Here is a 23,852-nt window from a genome sequence, read left to right as displayed (position 1 = left end):
TGCTCAGAGGCACAGTAGCTGCTAAAGCAGAAGAGAAAGTTAAACATTAACTTTACCCACCCAGATTTCTTCTCTTTTTTTTGACAGGAATTAAACTTCCCATTACACGTTCTCCGACCGTTAAGCCAAAATCCATTTCAGGCAGAGATTATAGCTTCTAAAGAGACATGCAAAATAGACTTACACTTTCTCATGTTAATATTTTCCATCTACGTTGACCAAAAATAAGGTACTCTAGGGAAATAAAACAGGGTTTCACTATGAGTCTGATGGTTTCCTGCAGCTGCCTCAATTATGGGCCAGATGTCCTGGAACTACAGGTCACCTGACTGCAAGTAAGAGAATTTCAAAACTTGTTAAACTGGCCATAAACAACCTATTATGGCCGTACAGACCATAATAGGTGGAAATGATTTATTGTGGTAGTTTTATTTAGCTGATCATCCTAAGGCCAAAGGCATGAAAACTTCTCACCTCCAACTCAATATTCTAAATTAATGGATGTTAGAATGACACTTAACACCAACCTACTATTTAGACAGAACCGTGAAAAAGCCCTACATGTCAACAGATATTGGGTTGGGTGGCGGTTAATAATATCAGCGGTTTCTAGACGTTGTGGGAAAATACTCTGACAGATTGTTCCTACTCCTTTTAACAAGTTCTCAGTAAAAGTTACCTGATTTTCTAAGAATCTGTAGACTACCCAGAATAAAAGCAGAGCTGCCCCTCCCCTACCTGTTGCTGCACACACCTACTCACTTTCAATAAAGATAAATTCACAGTTCAAGATGTAGCTTTAAAAGAGCACCATCAGCTACCATTATTTTGAAACTCAAAATAACATAGCCTAATGTTCTCTGAAATACAGTTTCTACAAATCTGATAAGATTAGGAGCCCCTCCCCCACACGTTGCTGTACACGACCAGTCAGGTGAATGAACAAAGGCGACACTTTTAGATGACTAGTTATTAATATATCACCTTGTTTATTTATAAAGAAAAATAACATTCTGCACAAAAAAAAACATATTTAACAATCAACCTCTAAATTCAGATGTTTATTCAGTTTTTTTAAGTTTGTGTATAAAATGTAAAAAAAAAAAAAAAGAAAACATATTCATGTATGTGTTGTTTTCGGAGTAATTCTCCCTTTTCTTTATTAAATAAAAGTATATTTTATGTGAATACAAGAGTAGTATTAACATAAATTATAGATTATTCTACCAGGAAAATTGACTATAGGAATATCTGGAGAGCTTGAGGTCCAAACTAGCAACCTAAAATCTCCTCATGACATTATTTCTGATGTCGCAGGACTAGACAGCCCAGATCTATTTCATACTTAAAGGGATTATGAGGGATGATGAGTTCCTGTTAAAATCCAAGTGGTCACCTGCAGTAGATAATTATCTTCATTTAGTATAAATCCAGACTAACGGATGCCAGAACCTAATAGCTTGTACAAGCAGGTGAACTTCTACAGTCTTAAAACAGCCTTAAACCTTCACACAGTCGTTGCTGCAGGATTGGGGCATTTATTTATATTTTCACAGAGAAGCCAGTGATTATTTACACAGGAAACAGAGGTTGGAGTCGGTGTGCTACCAATGGTCTTCCTGTAAGATTCTCTGATGAAAAAGTAAGGAAGTGAAAAAGTCAATAATATAACATTCACTTAAATCCATCATTTTTACATTACCTTACTTTAATTTTAGATAGTTACTCTAAAACGGTGTTTCCCAAGCCTGGTTCTCAAGGCACACTGACCTGCATGTTTCACAGAGGATGCTCATTGGTGCTGCACAACCCAATACTTCAATTTCTATGTAATGGTTTCCATATAAATAATGTCTAAATGGAAAAATTACAATGTGTTAAACTGTTCTGAAAATAGCATTTATAATGTAGAAGTAGAAGTTTTGAGAGTCCAACCAACATTTATTTATACTAAATGAAAACACCAAGCGCGTTATCTGCTACAGGTGAGATACTGACTGCTTACAAGCTTCTAACAGAACCTCAGTTTAAAAACACATGGAACCAAGGCTCATTTACACGTTTCTTACAGGTTGGATGTATAGTCTGCATGCATTTATCACAGCTGTCGTTTGTCCTAGCTGAACACAAACACTGTTTATTCTTTTCAGAGTTTCTGCCTGGAACATGAAACACAACAATCCCTCCATTTTTACATATTTCAAAACTCTGAAGCTGTAGTAACGCAGCAAAACCCGCCTCCTCTTGTCCTCATGACGGACCTCCTCTTGCTACGTCCCGGTCCGTTTGCCCAAGCCCTGATGATCTAATTACAGCCTAAGACTTGTTGACTTTGTTTATAAAGAAGAGTCAACCTAAAACTGCCATCCTGTCCCCTGCCCCACTTCTTTATCAGCCCCTAAATGAGATTCACAGTGTCGCAAAACAGCAGCTAGTCTGAGGTCATACTGTGAGGCACGAAGGCCTCATTTACAATACAAATCAGGGTGGGAAAAGAGGATTTAGGACAAATGCAAAGTCAGACCAGGTCAACAACAGAGTCATTCACAAACAAATGCTAAAGGGTGTGAGAATAAATATGCAGAAAAAAATTACTTTCTCTCTTTCCCAGTTGAAAAAGCCCTGAGCTGCAGATAAAGAAATGCAGCTCCGGAAAAAATTAAGAGACCACTTCACTGAAAACCTCCTGGTTATTCCACCAAATACTGATTTCTGAACTCTTCCTGAGTTAAAACATTAGTCTCGCTGTTTCTAAATGAACATTAACTTGTTTTCTTTTTTGTTATTTTGGCCATTTCTCATTTTCTGCAAATAAATACAAAATTTTTGCTGTTGTTGACATGTTGTCAGCAGTTCATAAAATAAAAGAACAATGTTCATTTTACTCAAACATAAACCTATAAAAAGTAAATCAGAGAAACTGATCATTTTAAGTGGTGTCTCATTTTTTTCCAGAGCTGTATTTCAGCTAACATTTTTATGAAAGTGATAATGAATAATAATAAAATCCTTTCCGTAATTCAGTTTTTTTCAATTTGCTTAACCAAAGTTGAGCAGCTTCATCTCCAACTGAACTGGGTGTGAACGCATCTCAGGCTGCAAGCGTGTTTATGTTGCAGTACTCCAGCATGCACACTGTGTTTTTTGTGGTCCCCAAAGTGCAGACTGGGTTTCTGGTGAAACAGGAAGCAAGCTTTTATCTCTGCTGCTCGGAGCAACTTTTAGAAACAGCTTCTCAAAAAAGTTAAGCAGAATCATTTGGTTTAAAGGAGGGTAAATATAAAAAACACAGATTAGGAGGAGGTCATCTTTACATGCAGAAAAGAGGAAGCAAACGACTAAAGCTTAAACTTTCCAGTGAGCACAAAAAGACATCCTTCCACGTTACAAGAAGAGCAACATTCTGTTCTGGTGAACTTAAGATTTGATGCATGAAGCAGAGCATGACTGACTTTATACAGAAAGAACCGCTGGAGGCGAAAACCGCCACACAAACCCGCTTTTCTGACGTTCACCTACAGGACAGCGGACGCCAGCGACAGATTAAAATCAATTTGGTCAGTAATTACTGATTAACACACCCTGAAAAATAGATGTGGGTTTGGTCCAGGGGCTTGCAAAACTCTGTTCCCGCCCTTGCTTCAACACCCCTTATAAGGCAACAATTTGTAAAAGAAATGAAAGACAAGCACATCAGTTAAAGATCGCTGTGAGCGTTTCTGAAAACAACGTGCAAAAACAAAAAAAAATCAAGTTTGAAACCCTTTTTATAAGATAAAGTTCAAAAACACAGTTTCTATAAAGCAGCTTAGGTTTAATGTAAACCACGTTGATCATAAAACAGTGAAATTTGTTTCACTTTTTCCATGATTAAGATGTGAAGCAGAAGTAAGCGTGGAAAAAATGAGAGGTTCTTCAGTTGAACTGGAATAACTTGTTAAAGCTCCCGAGAGACCTTTGACAGGACAAGGTGTGTACCTGAAAAATGTCATAAAGTCAGGTGTCAAATTAACTTATTTTCTGTTTTCAATGGGACTGTTACCAAATGTACACCCAATTTGAACCCAAATATGACAATCAAAGGTTAAATTTATAAAAATGTTCATCAATTTCTGAAGATTGGCTTCAAACATCACGACCAAAACGGCTTCAACTATCACACTAAGCGAGAAGTTTACATGAGAGTTGTTCACAACTGACCTCAAAGACACTGGATTCGGATGACAGGATCCATTATAGCGATCGAACAAGAGTCGATCGCACCGACCATTGGAAAAAAAAAGAGACAACAAGAAGGTGAAACTGGGAATAATCCAAGACGTATTCAGATGAGGGGGAAAGGTGCCTGAAGCCGTGAAGTGGCCAGACCCACACCTCTTCCTCTCACTGACAAAACAAAAAAAATTACACAGGAGGGGGAAAAAACACGACAATGCAATGGCTGCTGTTTGAAACAGGAAAAAAAGCAGAAGTGTAGTGAAGCAACTTGTCCTCTCCCTATGAGTCACGCAGCGCTGTCGCCATTGGTAGAGACGGCCTGAGGCGCAGGGCCTTCACCTGGCCAATCAGCGAGGAGCATGCAAATGGTTTCAGGTGAGTTGTGCTTGGCGGCGGGGATTGGATGAGGGCTGAGAGGGGGAGGGAAGAGCAGAAACGACCAACATGGAGGCCACACCTAGAACGGGCTGAAAGACGATCGACGGGTTCCTCCAGTAGAGGCAGAGGAGTGCTGGAGGTGTAAGTAAACAATCAGACAGGTATGCCTTCACTTTAGACTTTGACCAAACTATAAGGGCCAAGCAGGTGATTAAAATCGTCATGAGAGAGAAGCATGCTCTCTCCCTTTAAAATATGGAAAGGGCATTCTGAGCATTTAAATTAATCAGTTTGGTGATGTAGTTTTATTACGCACCCCTTTTCCAAAATATATTTTCTACGAACACTGGGGCAGCTCATTGTCAAGGTTATTGAAGTTAACTAAAACTAAATAACAAAAACTGAACATATTTTTATCAAAGCTGCAGTGTGTAGAGTGTATGACAATATATTTTTGTACATATTTGTTGAAACTCTTTCTATGTCATGACAGTTTGGCATGAGACAGATAATCTGTGAAAAAACTGATCTCCCAGTGCTAGAAACAACCAATCAGATCGAGGAGGCGGGTCTTAGCGCTGTCAATCACAATCTAATGTGAAGCTGCTCATCTCCTCTTTCCCTCACCCCACTTTCTTTGTGCTACATTACAGCTAGCCTAGCATGTTGTGAATGCTAAGGCTAGTTAGAGGAGATCTTTTCACACATTATCCGTCTCATGTTATAATATTAGGAAATAGTGACAGTTTTAACAAATATGTAAAACATTTCTCTCAGTTACTTATTGCAGCTTTAACTGCTGAGTTTCCCCCAGTGTATTATAAGCCTGGCAGCCGGCCATGCTTTACTAGCTCCCCGCCTGGCTAAGCGTTCCAATTATTATTATTAGAAAAATAATAAAAAAAATAAATTGATAAATTTTCGCCAATTTTTATATTTTTTACGCTGGATTACAAGCGTCTCTGTCGCTCTGAGCATTTCACTAGCAGAGCAGATCTATTCCTAAAGGACAGGTTTATAATATTTAGGTTTATAGTTTATGCATTTAAAGCCGGGTTCTCTGTCAGATCAGCGAGCTGGATGTCGTTTGGACTGCCAGTACCGATCAGCTGCTTCCAGGGTCCTACAGACCAAAAGACCTGATAGAAGTAATGGATAGATAGACCATTACTTCTGGTGCCCACCAGCTGATTCCAGGGTTGCTCCTAAATCAGGTACTGACAACCCTGTGTACAGATTACAGTCTGTGTAGATGCCATACTGGGCCAGATAGTGCGACATGTAAAACAAAAAGACTCTTGGCTTGTCCTCAGGGATGTTTTACATCCCTGATCTTCAGAGTAGGGCTGTTGTAAATTAATATTTTAGTAATCAAGTCATCTATCGATTATTCTTACCATTAATCTAGTATTCGGATAAAAAATTATCAAATAAAATATTGATAAATCCCTAACAGTTACTTTTCTGTAATTTATAAAATTAACTTGTAACAATAATAGCTCACTTTCTAAGTTAACCTGAAGAAAATTCATACAAAGATCTGAAATTACATTCAATTTAATATTAGAGGAAAGCTCACAAATACACTTATAAAAAATGTCTATACTCCAGCTTTTAGTGCATGTATTCATCTTCAGCCAGTTAAATAGATGAGTTCTCACCTTGCCCCATACCTGTCCAGCTTTGGGTTTGAGAATACGGGAAATGTTGTCTGGAGCGGTGGTGTGGGGATATTTACGGCACCTTCGGAAACTCATCTACCAGCCATGTACCGCTACAATACGCTCCGCCACTCGTTTGTTCAGACCGGGATGATATTAAATTTATTGTGCGGTTCTTCCGTAAAGCTACACTTATACTGTAACCATCAACTACTCCGCCGCCCACCGTGTTCAGTCTATCTGCTCACCTGTATAAATACTCCTGCAGCGCTTCCAACCAGCAGCTCCCGGAGGAGAAATGCTGCCGTACTCCAGGCATCGCGCCAGTCATTTTAAGGATCCTTATTGGTCCCCCAAAAACGATGAAAACCCGGGCATCATCATCAATCAATAACATCCCCACGGGCCGAACTTGAAAATTGGACGTTGTGCCGCTAACACTTAGCTTTCGTCAACAACTCATAGGCGGAAGTGAGAGCTCCGTGCAACGCAAATAATGTTCCGGCCGGAACACGGTGCGCTAAATAATAAAACATAAATTAACGAAGCTTAAAGGCAGGTAAATTTTCCTCAGGGAATTTTAATAATCGAGGTACTTGAATCACTCGAGGAATCGTTTCAGCCCTAAACCAAAGTATGAAAAAATTTAAACTACTACTACTACAACTAATAGGAACTAAACAAAAAGAAAAAAGTAATACAAACTAGAAAACATACTAATTAAAACTAACTGATTTACCCAAAACTATTATAATCCTGATTTTATTCACACAGAAACATTAAAGTGTCCTAGAATGCTGTTTTTATTCCTCCAGACATGTAGGTGGCGCTAAATATGGATTATGAGGATACACAAAAATATTCCAGACAAGGTTAGGGGTAAAACAAAACAAAAGAAAAATAGAATGGAGAACAAAAAAGATAATGTTTCATGTCCAATACACCAAATTCTCTCTCTACTGTCTGAATATTTCAGAGGAAACTTAGACTCAGACATCGGGCATCATTTGGACAATTTGTTTTTGTGAATTTCTGCTCATCCTGTAGACTCAGCTGAACCCGTTGAAGCTGATTTCCGGGCCGCTCAGTGTGTTGATCTGCTGATGTAGCCCATCTGCTTCATGGCTTCATGTTGTGTATTCAGAGATGCTTTTCCAGATAAGTTACGAGCAAATACTTGTTATTTGAGCTCCTCGTCTTAACCAACTGCCTGTTCTCCTCTGACACAAACAAGGCTTTATTCCTACACATTTACTGGACTTTTCATCTCCTGTAAGCCAGAGAGATGATTGTGAATAAATAGAAATCCCAGTAGATCAGTGGTTTCTGACCAGCCTGACTGGAAACAACAATCATCTCACTTTTTAAAGCCACTTAAATCCTTTTTTCTTCCTCATTCTTATGTTCGATTCGAACATCTTCATGCCAGAATACTTGTGTTGCCGCCATGTGATTGGCTGATTGATTGGTATTAACCTGCAGCTGAACCTCATAAAGTAGCAAGTGATTTTATATCTACTGAAAACTCTTATATTTTACATGTTTTCCTGAGTTTAAAGCATTTTGCTTTCAGGCAATAACATAAAACAAACTGTGAAAATATATAAAGAACATTTGACTGACAGAGGGAGAGCAAACTGTCTCTCTTCTTCACGTTTACCAAAAAAATGTTGCATATTTGATCTATAAAACATACAGAGTCCGTCACAGATGTGATCAGAAAGAAAGAAGAAAACTGCTTGTATAGAATTGTGTTAAAGTGAACATAGTAGCAGATAATGAAAATAATTTTTCATCAGAAGTGAACTTAAGCAAACAGGAAGTGGTGGTCTTGTGGTCAGTGTGTTGAGCGCTCTCTGTGTCTTCAAACGGCAAGAACAAACTATATTTAACAGAGCCAGAAGTGAAGTATTTATATAACGGCATTAAGCCTAATTTGGTAAAGTGGAGAAACAACAGATGGCTCGACTTTTAAAGAGAGACTAACATATTAAAGGCCTCAGCTCTCACTGCAGCCAATGATTTTAGTTATTGATTGTTCTGACGATTAATCGGATAAAACATTGGAACATTTTGAAATTTTTTATGTAAGCCTTTTTTAAACAAAGTGAGAAATATATCAAAGCATAATTCCTTTTTTAAAAAGGTAAATACATATTTTATTGCCTTACTTTAGTGAACGCTTGATCATTTTGTAACAAAAAACATACTTCATGTGAAAAGCTCACATGAAGTATGTGAGCTTATTCCTACACATTTACTGGAGTTTTCATCTCCTGCACTGATGTTCTGCTTGACTTGACATCAGTGCAGCTAATCTCTTGATTATTTTTTGGATTAACCGATTAATAATTACATAGAAAAAGGTGATCAGTAGGAGATTTTATTTTATTTTTTATATAATTTGAACCAAGTGAAGCTAAAAGCCACTTGAGGAGTTAGAAGTATAACATATGTACAGAAAAACTTATTTTTTTTAAATCATGAATGCAAAATCTTTCTTTTTTTGTCCGGTTTGGCTTGATTGCAGCTATGATCTAAGTGTGTTGTTCTTTCAGTCAATAGCATCATCATATTTAATAAATACAGACAAATCTGTGAAGCAAAATGTCAGATCCTGATTATTTTTAAAAGCCATTTAGATAGTTACAGGCATATCAGTTTTAAGCAGTTTGAAAAGTATGGAGTCTGATTACTTTTCATTTTACATTATGATTAAATTTTCCAAGAGATTATTGGTCCATCTGTTCATCCATATATCTGTCCATTCATTCATTTATTCATCCATCCATTTCCATGTTTAAACCCCAAACACTGTTTTATATAAAATGTCCTCAGAACCAATTGAGGAACTTTGTTTTCATGCAGCAGTAATTATAATTGTAACAACTGTCGTAAGTAACTCATTTCCTACATTAATGAATGTTTTGATATGTTTATGGTATGTTATACCGATCTACCAGTTATACCAGAATCAGGTGAAAAATTAGAAACAAGCCAATATTTAAAACATTCACAGTAAAAAACACAACATTTTACCAAGTTTGTTGGTCTAAGTTTTAGTTTAAATGTCTTGGTACACTTTAAATAAGACAAAACTAACTTTCAAGTAACTTTTTGGTAAGATATAAGAGCTTGTTATTAGTCAATAATTCCCTAATATTGATTAAAGAAGCATTAGTTCCACTGGGAGAATATTTCACTAATATAATCGCCCATGTTATGAGTGAAATAATCTGCCAGTGGAACTAAAAATCCTAGATATCAAGAATATTTTTGGAAACTATGCAAACGCAGCAGAACATTATTAATATTTAATAGCCTCAGGGTCAGTAGTTTGCACACCCACTAAACCAAATCTGGAGTAAACTCCCATATTTTATGAAATCCATAAGAATTAAGGGTTACTTTTAAAAAAAAAGAACAGGAAAACAATTCTTTACCTGCCACCGATTTACAACCCTTCCAAGTTATCCTTTGTAATTCCCCCCCATTAGCACAGTATATCCCATCTCTGCTAAATGTTGGGGGTGAGAAAGGCAATAAAAGTGAAGATGTTCAAATTGCTTTTGCCTGGAGACATGTCAGTGGGATAAAATGAAACTCAACCTCTGTGTGAAATCACAAAAAGCCCTGTATCACACGCTGCATTTTTGTTCTACTTTGTTCTCTCTACGACAGCGTACCAACCAGAGCAGACAAAGAGCGAGCCTTGATGTGCGATCAGTGCAGAGACGTGTGAATGTGCATACTACCTGAGAGGACACACCTCTCCTTTGGTGCAAAAGAAAGAAAACCAGCTCACATGTTACTCTAGCTGTGAATAGCAGAGGTCATCAGGAAACAGAAAACAAAACAGGAAAACACAGCATAACTTTATCAAAACAAATTATAGCCATCTGTGGGTGCCAAATTCAAATGAAAAGATTATTAAAATGAGTTTTTAATGAAGCACTTGGGCGTAGTAGTTTGTTCTTCAATGCCTTTTCTTTCAAATCAACCACAAACTTCAACATCAGTTATTGGAATTTTAAGTGACAGTTCAAGGTAAAGTTGAAGGTTAAGAGGAAGCAGGGCCGGATTTAAGAGAACAAGGGCCCCAGGGCTGGAGTCAGTTTTGGTGCCCAAAACAACATAAAAGAAAAACAAAAAGAGAATTTTACTCATGTAAATTACAGTAGATTAACAGGAAGATCTACACATTACAGCTAAACCGTCCCATGTGAGATGGTTGGTCACATTAATACTCATCATGATCATGACAATTATTAATCATACTCATCATGATTATGATTAATAATCATGATTAGCATGATTATTAAATACCAATAAAGTACACTGAAGTTTGTGGATGTAATGTGATAAAATCTGAAAACGTTTAAGGGATATTAACACTTTTGTAATGCATTTTAAATCAGTAACCCATGAGTGTTACTTAGTTTTTTTTTTCTCTCAAATGTTTCAGAAGCTAAGTTAGGACTGGGCGATGACTCGATATTAAATTGATTAATCACATTTTTGGTTGTTGAAGATTTAAAGGAAGGAGAGAAAAAACCACAAAAATTGATTAAAATCGGATCTGGTATTAAAATAAATCTAATTTTATTTTTAACTCATACTGCCCTACGATGAGTAAGGGACAACATGACAATAAAAGCAATAATAAACTATTTATTACATGTTTTTTAGGCAACTGTAAAGCTGTTACACAGCAATTATAGCCCCACAAATACTTGAAAAACATTCCCATTTGTAATGTGCTTCTTTAGGACACCAGCCACATAAACAAGTGCGATTTGCATCTCTAAATTGTAATTTATTAGTATGTTATTGATGCTTTCATTGAACAAGTGGAGAAAACTGTTTTGGCGAGTTTCAAACATCAATTAGAATTTATCATAGCAACAATAATCACGATAAATGATAAAATAAATGCCCGCTAAAGATTACGGTTATTTATTCTTAAAAGCATCCCTGAAATAAGCCTAAAATTCAATGCTTCCTCTTCCTGAGACTTGGCTCTGTTTCAGACAAACTTGTGAGCTACAGCTCTCAATAAGCTTTCAGATATCAGGAGAAGATCCTTCAGTCAGAGATACAGGGACGTTTCGAGGACATTCATGTATTTGTGCAGCTCAGAGGTCATACAATGCTCAAATCAGAGCTGTAAATATTTTTACCGAGGCAGTTAGATGTCTGCCAACGAGACAGAGGTGGATCATACAGAAGACCCCGAATGAGGTCAAAACCCGGGCAGCAGTGAGATATTTCACTTCACTTCGCTGATGGGGTAAAAATTACTGAGCGAGAAAACACTTCGATTCCAGATTATTGTAGAAGATTGAAGGTCAAGCGGCTATGCAGCATGCCAGCCGGTTGGGGTCACACTTTTTGTCGTAACAATCTAATTGGTTCAGGAATCCGGCAGGTTGTGGTGTGATGTGGTTTATCATTCTCGGACAGTGACTGTGCTTCGTTTAGTGCTGACCTGAGATGATTCAGTGTGCTGATGGAACAGGACTGCAGATAGAGAGACCCAACAAGGAGCTGTGTGTGTGGGAACCACTGGAAAAAAGACAACATTCAGTATGCAGCAGAGTGTGTATCATTCATTATCACCTCTGAGCAGAGAGCAATGCAAAGATCACATGCCTGCGGCAGCGTTCGGCTTACCTGACGATGCTCACAGTAGTATGTGATATGAATAATGCACAAACATGCAAATCAATTCTACAAGATATAGAAACATTTTCACGTTAAAGAAAACTTTTTGCAATTTAGTGGGATTTTATGTCAGAGCTGCGACATTAGACAGTAGAAGTGTAAATGTTATTTTAATATTTTTTATTGAAAAAAACGCAAAATATTACCAAATATTTTAGTTTAATTCTAGTGCATATATCTTAGTACACTTGAAATAAGACTAAATAATTTGCAAGTAACTTTTCAGAAATATAAAAGTAAATAATCTTTAAAATTGATAAAAACAAAAAAGTATTAGTTCCACAGACACATTATTTCAAGACATTTTTCCCATGTTAAAAGTTCCACTGGCTGTGTTACCTAGCAACGCCAGCCAAGCCTAGCCTGTCACCTAGCAACCCAGTTTTAATTCCACTGGGAGATTATTTCACTAAAAACATGGGAAAAATGATCTTGTTATAAGTGAACAACTTGCCAGTGAACCTAGTATTTTTTCATCAATATTGATAAATTATTGATATAAAGCAAGCTCTTATATCTTCATGAAAAGGTACTTGTAAGTCAGTTTTGTTTTATTTCAAGTTTACTCATATATTTGCACTAGAAACTAGATCAAAAATACTTTATATATATACATTTTATATACATAAATAGATATATATATATAGATATAGATATTTTATATCTTTGCAATGATTTATTTTTTAAATTCTGAAAAGTGTGTTATGGATTTGTATTCAGCATTTGTAGAAATCCTCTTTCACTGCCATTACAGCAGAATGTTTTCTTGGTATGTATCCACAAAGTTTTAACGTCCAAAAACGGACAATTTCCAATTTTTGCTAAATTAGCTCAAGTTCAATTGAATTGTGGACATAAATTTTCAAGTGTCACTAAAGATTATCCATCTTACTTGTTTGGAACTTTGACTAGGCCATTCTAAAGCATATGCTTTGGTCTAAACCATTCCATTTTAGCCCTGCTGTATAGCTAGGGTTGTATTAGTAGATTTTGGAAGAGGTTTAATAAGGAAAAATATTGAAAACTTCCAAATATTTATAGAAATATTCTAAAGTACCACCACAAAATCAATGAGTGCGATTGCAAAAAATTAATTGACAAAAATAATAATAACAAAAAAAAAGATAATAGAACAGCTGGTATTTCCTGTCCACTTCAACAATTGTGCACTACTTTGTGATGGCCTCTCACATAAGATCCCAATAAAATACCTTAATGTTTGTGGTTGTAGCAAGACAAAATGTAGAAGTTTAAGTGGTATGAATACATAAAATATAAGGGTAATTTCAACAGTTTTCATTGTACGCTCCAGTTTGCTGTATCAATAAACCTGACGGCCTGTAAATATGTTTAAAAATCCACCATGCTGTAGTTTTTATAAACAGAGTTAAGATAGCATTGGGTTTACTGCTGCTCATTCCACATTCACACACATGCAGACAGCATCACATTAATAATTAAAGACAAGGAGCAGGCCAAGAATCCACAACATGAACGCCTCACCTCTGAGGGCCATTTGAGCTGCCGTCAGTCAGACGAATCGCCGCGTTACGTCATTCACCACATCAAGCTGCTTCTCATGCAGGTGTAATAAACAAAGACTATTTCCAACAGGCTGTGTTTTTTGTTGATTACGCAAAAAAAAAAAAAAAAAAACACAGACCACTGCATTGCTGTAGTTTCGGCTCATTATTTCTCAAGCACCATGACATCCGTAGAGTAAAATACCAATATAATGTTAAATGCAACTCAGTATTTGTCTTTTTATAACCAAGCTTTTTTAAGTTTAACCATGTTTATCCAGAAACTTTTACTGAAAATCTGACTTTGCTGCACCGAAATGAGCTGTTATTTAATTTAATTAAACTCAACTAAATATAGCAAGAGCTTTAAAAGAAAGTAAGGCTGGACAATATGGCTGAAAAACTGGAAAAAGTTGTTATTGATAATTGTCAATATTTTTATTTTAATTAACTGAAAATTCTGCCTAACTGGTGGGGTGACCTTTTCTGCTTTATCCAGTTTTCCCTCCAAGTCATTATTTTTCATTATTCTTAGGCAGATATTAGGCACAGTGGCGGAACATTTGCAAGTTACCTAGCAACAGCTTTGTTGCTAGGTAACCAAAGAGTGAGCGAGTTAGTTGATTCTGCCAACCTTGTTTAGCAGCTAAAGCCTTTTCCTCTGCCTACATCTCCCAGAATGCTGTACAGTTAAAATATTCAACATTGAGAATATAAACTATCAGATGTATTATCTATTGATATTGATCACATCTATCGCAATATATTGTTATTGATTTATTGTCCAGTCCTAAAAGGAAGTGACCCAAATCCTGTTCTTATAACTGAGAATACATTTGTTCAGTCAAGCCAAAAAAATAAACACATTTGAAAACTTGATCCATATCTTTCAATACAGCTAACATACACAATATGTTCTAATCTCACAAAAAAGACAACTTTATTTGCCTGATTTTAGTTCTTTATTTTATTTTAAGTTCTTCTGACTGAACAATTTTGGCCCATATGACAACAAGTTTCAACACCCCTGCTTTAGAGTATATGCTATTACCATTAGCCTTGATTATAATATCCTGCACTGCAAAATCACAAAATCTTATCAAGTCTTTTTGATCTAGTTTCCAGTGCTAATACCTTATTAAGCTTGAAATAAAACCAAACAATAAAAGTAACTATTGAGCAAGATATAGGAGCTTGTTTTGAGTCAATAAATCCTTAATATTGGTGAAAAAGCATTGCTCCATTGGCAGATTAGTTAACTTTTCCAATGGAACAAGTACTTTTTCATTAATAATAAGAAATTGTTCACCTTAAACAGGTTCCTGTGTCTTGCTGAAAAGTTATTTGTAAGTTAGTTTTGTCTTATTTCAAGTGTACTAAAATATTTGCACTAAAATCTAGACCAAAACTACATGGTAAGATTGTGTTTTTGCAGTGTAGCTTCTGGGTACTTAAATAATTAACCAAGCTTGAGAACATCTCGTCCTAAAAAAGGGGTGAAAAAAAGCATTCACCAGATACAAAAAAATAAATAATCTAAAGCTCATTATCCACTCTACCAGCTGTCTTTGCTTGAAGTTTGTTACATTATTTGGGAGTGCAAAGCGGACAGATCATGTGGCATCTTCAGACAAAGCTCAGTGTAAATCCGCACTGAGCTGACTCAGGAGAAGCCTTCATGATCCACTCACAACTGCCTCATTACCTCCAAGCAGACACGAAGAATAACAGGCTGAAATGTCATTATGTGCTGAAGCTGCAGACAAAGACAGCTTCTATTTTCGCAAGGAACTATTTTGTGCCTTGAAACGGCAGCGAGCTAGAACATTACAAACTCAGCCACTCCTTAATGGGATTACATGAACATCAGAGATACAGCTCAATACGCTGGCGGACCTGCTAGGACCACAGCGAGCAACATAAATATATTGCAGTAATGCGGTTAGCTGATCTCATGACGTCAGAATGCTGAGAGGGCCAACAGCATCCTCCCTGCAAACAAAGTCACACACTGAGCCACGGCTCAGTGTGTGTTCATGACAAACAATCCTTGTTCTCAGCAGCAATATGCATTGCGATAGACACATGATCAATATCAACAAATAGTACATCTGATAATGTATTGAAAATACAATATACAGAATATTCACTGAACCCCAATCCAGAACCGCACAGCATTCTGGGAGATGTAGGCAGAGGAAAAGGCTTCAGTTCCGAAACAAGGTTGGTGGAATCAACTAATTCACTCATTCTTTGGTTACCTAGCAACTCACTCATTCTTTGGTTACCTAGCAACAACATGTTGAGTAACTTGCACAGCAGAATTTAACCGTTTTGTAACAGTGCCTCATAACTGCTTAAAAATACACAATGGTGTGGAGTGAAAACTGTGGATAAACCAGTAGAGGTCATGTCACCAGTTTCACAATATTTCATATAATTAAAACACACAAAAAAAAATCGTCAACACAACATTGCTAGTCTATTAACTCTTTAACAACGTTTTTACCAGCGTTGCACTGAGAAGTAGCTCGTATAATGAGCTCAACTGATAAGCAGCTCCACCAGGTGTTTGCTAATTGCTGCTGGCTAGTCTGAAGGAGCTGAGTAGGGGAGTCATATGGGAGGCTCTGCTATGTGGAAGCTCTTCTGCAGCTCTGAGGAGCCACAGCTCAAAGGGGGCATTAGGTTTTGCACAGCTGAATGGTTGCCATGGAGATTAAAGGATTTCTCAAACACATTAAAGAATGAAAGCAAAACTCCAGGTATGTTTTGATGAGGGAATAATATTATATCATGATGCAAAACTAAAAAAGGTTGATTTTACATGATACTGTCCCTTTAAAACACTCCTTAGGAATGCCTCAAAGAACTTGCCGAAATGTCTGAGGTGCTTTCCCAGGCTCTAAGCTGCACGGTGTCTGATGGCATTGCAATCTCTGGGTTGCAAGTTTGATCTCCAAACACTCCACATAACATTCCAAGAGGGCTAGGAAAATTTTTAACTTGTGTTCAGGTGCCAGGTGTTCCAGGACAATCTGCAGATGTTCCCTTCCCGCCCAGTTATTAGCATTAGAGTATGCTAAAAACTGGGTGGGACTATCAACAGCCGATTCCTACAATACCAGTCTAACAGCCCACTTTATTAGCAAGACCTTGGTACCAGATTGAATTAGTTGGTAATGTTCTATTGACATGAGAGCCTATGGCAGTTCCTGCAAATTTTAGGATAAAGCCACAATATTACAAGAATAAAGTTGCACAAGAATGAAGTTGAAATAATACGAGAATAATGATGTAATATGAGAATAAATTCATAATATTTTGAGAATTAAGTCATAATATTTTGAGAATAAAATTGTAAGAAAATAAAGCTGTGATGATACGAGAATAAAGTCATAATATTTCAAGCATAGGATCATAATATTTCAAGAAAAAAGTCATACGAGAATAAAGTTGAAATAATACAAGAAAAAAAGTTGTGATAATATGAGAGGCCATAATATTTTAAGAATTAAGTTACAATATTAAGAGAATAAAGTCTACATTTATGACTATTAAAAAACTTTATTCTTGTACAAACATGTATTTATTCCTGTACTACTTTATTCTTGTAATTTTATATATTTTTTACTTCTTTATTTATTTCTATATTTTATTTTCTTAGCGTGACCATAATACTCTGTCGTATGTTTCTTACATATATTGAGCTTCTTCTTTTTTTGACTAGATTAAAAAAGCGAACAGAAACAAAAGATAAGTGTAAAAAACAGCTAAAGTTACACTGACCTACTAACAGCTCATCAGACTCTTTTATAGAGATCTAAAACAGGCACGTCACGCCTACAAAGCAGAAAACAGGTACAGCCTGCGTGACCAATCAGAATAGAGGTCATCCTTAAAGAGACAGGACCCGTTTTTTTAAGAGAATGAAAATGGTTCAATATAAAAGAACAAATATCATTGTCTCCCTTTAGTGAGATGTTGCTTTGTGCTATTAGATTATTAGAACCACTTTATCTAATTTCACCATGAGTCACTATGACCTCACAAAACAAATTCTTTACTATCAACAGCCGATTCCTACAATACCAGTCAAGTTTTCCACATTTTTCCAGCTAAAAATAGCCCTGAGTGCTTTCACAGGATTACATCATAACAAGGTAGGGATTCGTGGAGCAAAGGAGACTCGATGACTCGTCCGTGTCACATGCTGGTGAGACAGGAAGAGGCTACAGGTGGAATTTCCCCTTCTCTCTCTCGCTCCTTTCTCTCTGACGTCATGTTCGGTCAGAGAGCGCGCGCTGCTGCCGCTGCAATCAAACATGTCCGACAATGTGATCGTCAGGTGTGAAATAAAGAAGAAGAGAAAAGCTGGGGTTCGTTTAACAGCAGCTTACGATTAGGGAACTTTGCAAACGTTTCCCCCTCCCTTCTGCTAACAGAAACAAGCCCAGCAAAGGGTATTTTTTTACACGAGAAAAGCGGAAGTTCAATAGTTTTATTTCTCTTTTCACAAGCCGGTTCCTGCCTTTCAGCGGGTGGTTTGAGACTTCAGCCATCTCATGACTGTTTGTTTAGTCATAGCATATGAACATTGCCATCTTGTGGTTATTCTTAAGATGCCAAATGACATTTATTTTCACATTTATGGCATGGAAAAGCATCAACAAGTTATAAAGTTAGAAACAAATTGTTTTTAAATACAATAAACATTCTACTGCCTAAAATGCAATAATATAGTACTTGATCATTTGCAGCTAAAATAACATGTGAAAAGCTCAGCTGATCAGTTAATTACTTTTTTATCAATAACTATAGCAAAAGGTGTTTAATAAGAGATTTTTTTTTTACAGAATTTGAACCGGGTTAAACTAAAACTGCCACTTGAGTTCAACATATTTATAGACTGAAATGGGGTTTTTAATCTTTAATGTAAAATGTAAATTTTTTGTACATGTTTGACTTAATTAGTGCTCTGAGGAGAGTCTGCAGGCTCCAGTTAATGATTAATCGATTACTTAATTATTCGATTAATATTTCAATAATCCATTCATCTAATGAATCGTTTCAGCAATATAAGTTTCACATTTACAATTAATTAACCAAAGTAAATAAAATCACAAATAAAGTGTGAGAGTCTAGCAATATGATTCGGTTCTGCTTTTTAGGGTGAAAATTCAATTCAGAAACTATTTTCAATTCTGAAACTGTTTACACGAATAGAACATTTGTTTAAAACAATACATGTTTTCCAGAAGTGATCCGCGCCACTGTACTGCCACCCTGGTAAGCAGGAGGGGTACAAAGCATAGATAAACCATGGCTTCGAGTAAAATAAAAAGAAAGCAGAGTACTCAAAAACTATAATTGAGTATTGTTTGTAATATACTTATGCTGTTTGTAAATTAGATAGCGCCAATTCTAAGCTTGTGGCTGGTTTATTGTTGTCATAGCAACTCCAGTTAGTTACAGATTCCTACCAAGATGGCTGTCAGCTACAAAGTTTCCGGAAGCGTGACGTCACATGAGAGCTATGTATTCTATAAGGTTCCAATCTGTGTTAAATTACATCAGTTTACATTTAAGCAAAAACAGGTTCATGCATAAAATTCTGTAACTTAAATTACCCGTATTAGGTTAGCTTAGCTGTCTGACTTTTACTTTAAAAAAATATCAAAGAATTATTCAAAATATAATTTTACTAAATAAATGAAGCATCTTAAAGTGATTCGGAATTCCCAGGATGAGGTCTGTTGCAATAACAAATTTTGCTAGGCGATAAATTATCATGGAAGTTATTGCGATAAATGACTTATTTTGAGACCATTTTCAAGTAATATACAGAATGGCATAATAATGCATGTACAGTCTCTCAAATATCAATAACCTTTAAATTCTACTGAACATTTAACACTGGAACTGGAAAACATTTTAAATATTCAAAATACATAAAGCAAAGGAAATAAATAAAATGAATCATGAAGTCTGTGTAAGCAGAATTATCCTTGGGTAAAATAAGGGCTAGCTGAGACCAAAACACCATACTGAAGACTTTTGTCATCCAGTTTTTAGTAGAAAAAGAGAAAAGAAAAAATAAATACTCATGCAAATGGAAATTATTGAGTTTGTTTTAATTTACCGTGTGATTAATTGATTTATTGCAGAAGGCATGCCAAGACTAGGAATTGTGATTCTCTTTAGAATCGATTTTTTTTCTGCACCTCTATTTGAAACATTACCACCCCTAGCAACTTGCAAAAGAAACAGCTGTAGTCTTTCCCATCTCTTACAAGGCTTCCCTGAAAGCATTTGTGGAACTGGAGTGCTGCTTTCTACATGGGATAAAAGCCCAGTTCTTCTTTTTGTGGAGTTGAATCAATATCAAGGCCCATTAAGGCGGGTGGGTACATCTTCAGCAAGAAGAGGTGTCTGATGTCTGAGGAGCCCTTCGCCATGAAAAAGAGGAGAACGGCAGCTCTTCGCTGCTGATGTCCTTGGTCATCAGAACGAGCCTGAGCAGCTCAGACTGCTGCCAAAGACAAAACGGTGCCAGGATAAGGAGGATACCGGGAACTGCTCTGGCCTCCACACACACACTCCACTGGTCCGAGGCTGTTTTCCTGCAAACCGAAAGCTATCAAAGCAGAAAGGAATGGGGCGAAGGAGGGGCTGCTGTGTGGGCAGCCGTGTGGCAAGACGTTCCTAAAGCAAGGGCAAACGATTGAAACAAACAGGATGACTTCATGGTGGAGTATATTTGGAAAGCCTTGATAATTGTTTTCAGGAGACTGAAGTTTCCAATTATCCACCGGGCTCTGCCAGTGTTCCCACCATGGGAAGACTTCAGAGGGGGGGACGGAAGGGAGGGGTCGGTGGAGGGCCGGCGGGTCGGACTGCTGGTCCTCTCTCTAGTGGGACAGTAAAACTAACATTTCGTAACTCTCCTCCCTTCCCTCTGCGTCACGACTGCCTGCTCTGAAGTGAGCAACCCTGGCCAGCCAATGAAACACTGTTTGTCTGTCCCAGGATACAAGCATCTCAGCCCAAAAATGTAAACATCTGGCAAACATTTTGACTCCCCACAGATTAGGGTGGATGAACAGTAAGAAAAAAGCATTGCAGACATGCATTTGTAGAAAACACATAGCATTTACTCAGAGACGTGATCTGATCACATCTCTGAGTTTTCGTCAATATGTTCAGCCTGGAATGGTCTAAAGGAAAGAGTGACACACTCTGCGTCACCAGCGGCTCCAAGCAGGTTTTTATTTCTTGTTTTTAAGCTAAATAAAGCTGGAACTTTATACTTATAGTAATGGAAACTTTAACTTTTCCATATTTTCACATGTTACAACCAGAAACATAAATGTGATTTTGTCCTAATTCAAGGCAACTCAAATCTCTTGCAAACTCTAAAAGGTTTTACATTTCATTCAACAAAAAGCAGATCTCCTGTATTTCCTGAAAACAAAAACATTCCCACAGCATGATTCAGCCTCTACCATGTTTTATGAAGAGGGATGGTGAGCTTGGGGAGATGCACAGTCCTAATTATTCCATCAATCTGCAACAATCTGATTTCTAGAGAGCTCTGGATTCTCTCTGACTTCTCTGATTAATGCCAAGTGGGTCTAGACTTGGCCCACTTACTTTCAACAAAATCAACAAATACTTTTTATGGGAATTAGAGTAAATGGGGCTGAATACGGAGCACTTTATATCTTAAAATTGTTAGAAATTAGGACACAATTACACACTACTGCGTCTCAGCTAGAATCCGACTGTAATTGCTAAGGCAGGGGAAGTTTATTTGAGCAACAAGGTAATCCAAACATGATTAAAATATAAAAAACAAACATTATATAAAGGAAAGTCATGAAAATTTAGAATAAAGACTAAAACTAATCATGATTCAGTTATCAATGGAAGGCAAATCTGAACAAATTGGTTTTTAGTCTTGATTTAAATTAACTCAGGATTTCAGCTGTTTTGCAGTTTTCTGGAAGTTTGTTTCAGATGAGAGAAACATACAAACTGAATGCTGCTTCTCCATGTTTGGTTCTGGTTCTGGGGGTCCAGAGTTCACCAGAACCAGAAGACCTAAGAGGTCTGAAAGGTTGATACAACAGATCTCTCAAAATCTTGTTGGGACATTAGTAGGAGTGCACCAATAATCGGCCCCAACTGCCTTAATTTTCGGATATCGGTGATCGGCCAACACTTACATTTGTATCAATCTTACCCACAGATCGTATCTACACTGGAAAAGGTCTAAAAATCAACCACTCTGTCCTTTGACTCTGCAACAGGACTTGTTTGCATGTTTGCAGTCTATGATACTGTTTACAAATCAGTGACTTTCTTGCTATATATAGAAACATCTCAGACAAAAAAGTCAGTACTATCCAAAGTCATAATCAGCAGGTTAGGCTTATTAAAGATCGATAATCAGCGATAGGCCAGAAATGTTCTTCAGGAGGTAGAAGACTGATTTTGTAATTATCTTTATGTGTGGGTCAGTTCTGAATCCATCACTACGAGGTTTTGGATCTGATTACTAGTTTCTAGGTAACAGCAGAAGGTGTGTGCTGACTCTTAGTTTCTCTTTAGGTCCAAAAATTCAGTTTTTGTTCAGTTGAATAAAGTTAAGAGGCATAACTCTGTTTTAATGCTCCAACACTTTCAGAAACTCCTTCATTTACACCCAACATCCCACAAAATGCTAAACATTGTACCAATAATGATGAAAAGTTGAAGGGGAGTGAAGACTCTTGCAAGGCGCTGCCTCTGACCAGGTCAACACAACTGTATACTGCTCATAACAAAACACTCCCTTCAAATAATGAGCAACTGAGAGACAAAACAACTGCTGTATTCTTCTGTGACTTGTGACTGCTATAAGAAGTGCACAGACTTTTCAGCGTGGTCTCAGTGTGGTCACATGCCAGCTGACTGACACAAAGGGGAGTCACTGTAATCTATGGAGTAGTGTGGGGAAAGACCTTCAGGGTGGTGTAGTCCTGCTGGTTATTAATAACATCTTTTGATTTCACCCACATTAATTTAACAGCACACAGAATTTTGTACTTGTAGCATTCAGTACAAAACAGAATGCTACAATGGTTAAGTCTTGATAAGGTAAGTCTTGATACCATATCAACCTTGAGACTTCACATGATATTCTCCACTAGATAATAAAATATATACTAATACAGATCACCTTCCCAGTAAACAGTCACACCAACATGGAAGATTGTATTTAAATCCTGTCTGTACTTACCTTGGAAGAAGATGTCATCACTGAAGCACAATCCGGGGCTTTCTACAGGTACTTCACATCATAAAACGTCCAAATACATAATGACTCCTTTTAGTGCGACTCGGCAGGCTGTAACGGTGCTAAAGCTACATCATCGCTCTGGCAGCCGTCAGATTTTACCCTCCCGTTGCTGCTTTCGTGTGCTTCCTGACACAAGGTCGCGGTTTTCTCCGACAGAGGCTGCTGATGCGTGGGGAATTCCTAGCAGTCACATTTTCCTGGGAAATAATTGGCCCGACAACAAAGTTTGGCAAAAGCCCTGCAAGTTCGACTGTCAGCACCGAGGGGGCAGGACAGGTTCGGCGTTGAAATTAAGTTACTTTTTATTTTACATCATATCCCGCTTCTTTAAAAGTACGAAACAAAAAGGAGAAATTTTATGTCATTAACGAGAGATTAACATCAAACAGGCTGGACAATAAATGCGTTTTATAAAACGTTACTCACTCGCAGGTGTTCATTTGAAAACTGGTAGGCTCAAACGCGTAATTTTGCGGACGAAAGTGCCGTTTGCTTTGCTCGCCTGTACTCCGCGGACTGATAAGAATTGACACAGAGAGAAACAACTGCTAATGTGCATCTTCCGGGAATGAATGTCCGATGTGGGATGAGGGTAATACACGATAATTCCTGAACGGGCGGGGTCCGTGGGGATATTTTTCCTCGGAAAACATTAACGGGTGATGTTTGAACATCATCCGACTGCTGCTGTGCTATGTCATGGATAAGATTTTAAAATAATAGTCATTTAAGAATTAAAAAATGTGTTCCCATACCGGGAGTCGAACCCGGGCCGCCTGGGTGAAAACCAGGAATCCTAACCGCTAGACCATATGGGACTTGTACTAGTCAGACGACAGCTGGGGTTTTGGAAGATTACACCTCTAATTTTGAACTATTCAGAAGGGTCTACTACAAACAGCATACATGAACTTTACAAAAGAGAATGGGCACATTTTTACCACGTTTTAAAAATATTTTTAAAACAAGAATAAAAGTCTTCCATCTAACCCTAAAATATTTTGT

General features: G+C 37.2%; 1 protein-coding gene and 1 non-coding gene across 3 annotated transcripts in view; both read right to left on the bottom strand.

Annotated features, from left to right (window-relative positions):
• The window catches only part of elf1 (E74-like ETS transcription factor 1), a 62,061-nt gene extending 38,681 nt beyond the window's left edge, over positions 1-23,380 (bottom strand). The window contains exon 1 of one of the 2 annotated variants that reach the window (XM_014982783.2): positions 22,788-23,380. The gene's annotated coding sequence lies outside the window, so the exon portion shown is untranslated. Of the gene's footprint in view, positions 1-4,200; positions 4,480-22,787 lie in introns of those variants that run through there. The other variant, XM_014982781.2, reaches the window with a different exon arrangement.
• Positions 23,381-23,593: 213 nt separating this feature from the next.
• trnae-uuc (transfer RNA glutamic acid (anticodon UUC)) lies at positions 23,594-23,665 on the bottom strand. Its single transcript has one exon. It is a non-coding gene; the product is annotated as a tRNA-Glu (tRNA).
• Positions 23,666-23,852: the final 187 nt, after the last annotated feature.

This window comes from Poecilia mexicana, unplaced genomic scaffold, assembly GCF_051168715.1.
Source record: "Poecilia mexicana isolate PSO_F unplaced genomic scaffold, ASM5116871v1 scaffold_10, whole genome shotgun sequence".
NCBI classification, from domain to species: Eukaryota; Metazoa; Chordata; class Actinopteri; order Cyprinodontiformes; family Poeciliidae; genus Poecilia; species Poecilia mexicana.
This window is presented reverse-complemented; position numbering and strand designations above follow the sequence as displayed.